The sequence below is a fragment of the Pteropus vampyrus genome, unplaced genomic scaffold (genome assembly GCF_000151845.1).
Source record: "Pteropus vampyrus isolate Shadow unplaced genomic scaffold, Pvam_2.0 Scaffold78, whole genome shotgun sequence".
Classification (NCBI taxonomy): domain Eukaryota; kingdom Metazoa; phylum Chordata; class Mammalia; order Chiroptera; family Pteropodidae; genus Pteropus; species Pteropus vampyrus.
In genome coordinates this window covers 4,010,571-4,013,193 of record NW_011888859.1, presented here as the reverse complement: position 1 = coordinate 4,013,193, position 2,623 = coordinate 4,010,571, and the positions used below count along the sequence as shown (strand labels likewise).

The 2,623-nt window shown below is 34.4% G+C and overlaps 1 pseudogene; it reads left to right on the top strand.

The window, feature by feature from the left end:
* Positions 1 to 2,239: 2,239 nt before the first annotated feature.
* LOC111741489 lies at positions 2,240 to 2,351 on the top strand (annotated as a pseudogene).
* Positions 2,352 to 2,623: the final 272 nt, after the last annotated feature.

The window sequence follows — 2,623 nt, the reverse complement described above, 5'->3', positions numbered from 1 at the left end:
TCTCTGTGTACTCTCGCTGTACTCTCTCTAGGGTATAGTGGGTGATTCGGGAAGGTCATGTTTATTTATTTGGTAACTGTGAGTCAATACTCCAGAGGAGGAGACTCATTTCAGGATCATTAACAAAGTCTTAGCTCTTCATGTGGCTTCTCTACAGCCTTGCGTTTACTATTAAGGTGCAGTGGCTAATAACGACAAGTTATCAATGACCTCCTTCCAAGTGAAAATATGTCAGAAGCAGGAGACGCTCCTACATGCAGTCTTTTGACATCAAAGCCAACACAGCTGGAATAGAAAAAAGAGCTGGTATCTCTCTAGAAAATGTCCTGTGATGGTGGAGAGCATCCACTTGGTGGAGAGCATCACATCCCTGAAGGTAGAATTTCTGTTCTGATGATAACAGTACATGCATCTCGCTTATAACACATAAACTCCAATTAAAAAAAAAAAATCAGAGAAATTCAGGGGAAAATTCTCTTATTGAGTCAACGTTTATTTTTAAAACTGCACCTGACATCAGTAAAGGGCGAACTTAAAGTGGACCTTAAGGACAACATCAAAACCCTCTCAAGGAGACAAAAACATTTCCTATTTGAAAAAGTCCTCCAGTAAGGGAATTTCAGTGTCCTATGGAAACTCATAGCAACGTAGCATTTTTACAATATTTATTTTCATATATAACCCACCTGTTGAAGTCTGCTTCTTTTTGAAAAAATATTCAGTATTTACTAATTACTTACCATGGTCTCATATTTTCTCTTTTTAACAATGTTATTGAGCTATAATTCATATTTCAAGAATTCACCCATTTAAAATGGTTTTTAAATGATTTTAGTGTATTAGAATTGTAGAACTGTCAACTCACAGTCTGGTTAGGTAGGACATTTTCATCACCTCAAAAAGAAATTAATTAATAGTCATGCCACCATCCTTCCCCCGCCCCCATCGGCCCCAGATAATCATTAATTTGCCTTCTGTATCTATAAAATTGCATATTTTGGATATTTGATGAATATGTGGCATCATACAGGATATGGTCTTTTATGACTGCTTTATTTTTTACTCAGTAGAATGCTTCAAGGTTGTGGTATGTATCAGTACATCATTCATGTACAAGTTTTTAAGTGGATATATGTTTTCATTTCTTTTAGATTTTTATTAGGAGTGGAATGATGAGTTATATGGTATAATCTTGAGAACCGTTTTGAGGGACTGCCAAATTGTTTTCCAAAGTGGCTGCACGATGTAACATTTGACTAGCAACGTCCGACATATCTCATCACACTTGCCGTTATCTGTCTTTTTTACTATAGCTATCCTAGTTAATATGAAATGGTAGCTCACTGCGGTTTTCATTTGCATTTTCACAGTTAATTACATTGGTCCCCTCTTCACCTGATAATCAGCAATTTATATATCTTCTTTGGAGAACTGTCGATTCAAATACTTTGCCCATTTATTAATTGGTTTATTTGTTGTTTCTATTATTGAGTTGTAACAGTTCTTTATATGTTTTGGATACATATATCTTACCAGATACATAATTTGAAAATATTTTCTCACATTCTGTGGTGCATCTCTCCAATTTCTTGATGGGATTATTTATTGGAAAAAAAAGCAATTTTTCTCTATTGAATTGACTTAACATCCTTGTCAAAAGCCAATTCACTGTAAATGTATGGGTTTATTTCTCAGCTTCAATTCTATTTCATTGATCTATATATTTATCTTTTTGCCAATACCACACTGTCTTGATTATTGTAGCTTTGTAGTAAGCTTCAAAATTAGGAAGTATGAGTCCTTTAACTTCCTCTTTTTCAAGATAATTTTTGCTATTATTCTCGGTTCATTGAAGTTCCATATTAATTTTAGGATCACCTTGTCAATTTCTGCAAAAACAAAAAAAGGCAGGTAGGATTTTGATAGAGATTGTTTTGAATCAGTAGATCAATTTTGGGGAATAGTCGCATTTTAACAATATTAATTCTTCTGATCCATGAACATGAAAAGTCTTTTTTTCATTCCTTTAGGTCTTCTTTCTTTTCTTTCAACAATGTTTTGTGGTTTTCAGTGCACAAGTTTTGTACTTTTTCGTTAGTTTGTTTTACTTTAATTTCTTTAATCAGCTTAAAGATATTTATTATCTCATGTAATAACCTTTTACCAATCAGTCCTATGAATTAATTGCCATTTTGCCTAATGACTGGCAGTTTGAATTGTTATGTATAAAAGTTCTTTAGTCTATGGCCACACTGCCCTGAACAAGCCCGATCCCATCTAATCTCGGAAGCTAAGCAGGGTCAGGCCTGGTTAGCTGGGAGACCACCTAGGAAGACCAGGTGCTGTAGGTGTAAAAAAAAAATTCTTTAAAGACATGAATTCTCTTTTCTGTTGACTGAATCTCCCACAGTACCCACTTAAAGTATAAAGTACTCTAAAGGAAGTTAATTTACAAGTGCTGAATGGTTTGTTTTTACTGGAGATTATTATTTTTTTTTTTAACAATATTTGTTCGGCCGCAATAGATTGGAAAGGTATTAATAGGGTTAGTTTCTTTTGAGATCTCTCTCCTTGGCGTGTAAATGGTCTTCTTTTCCACATGTCTTCACTTGGCTTTCCCTCT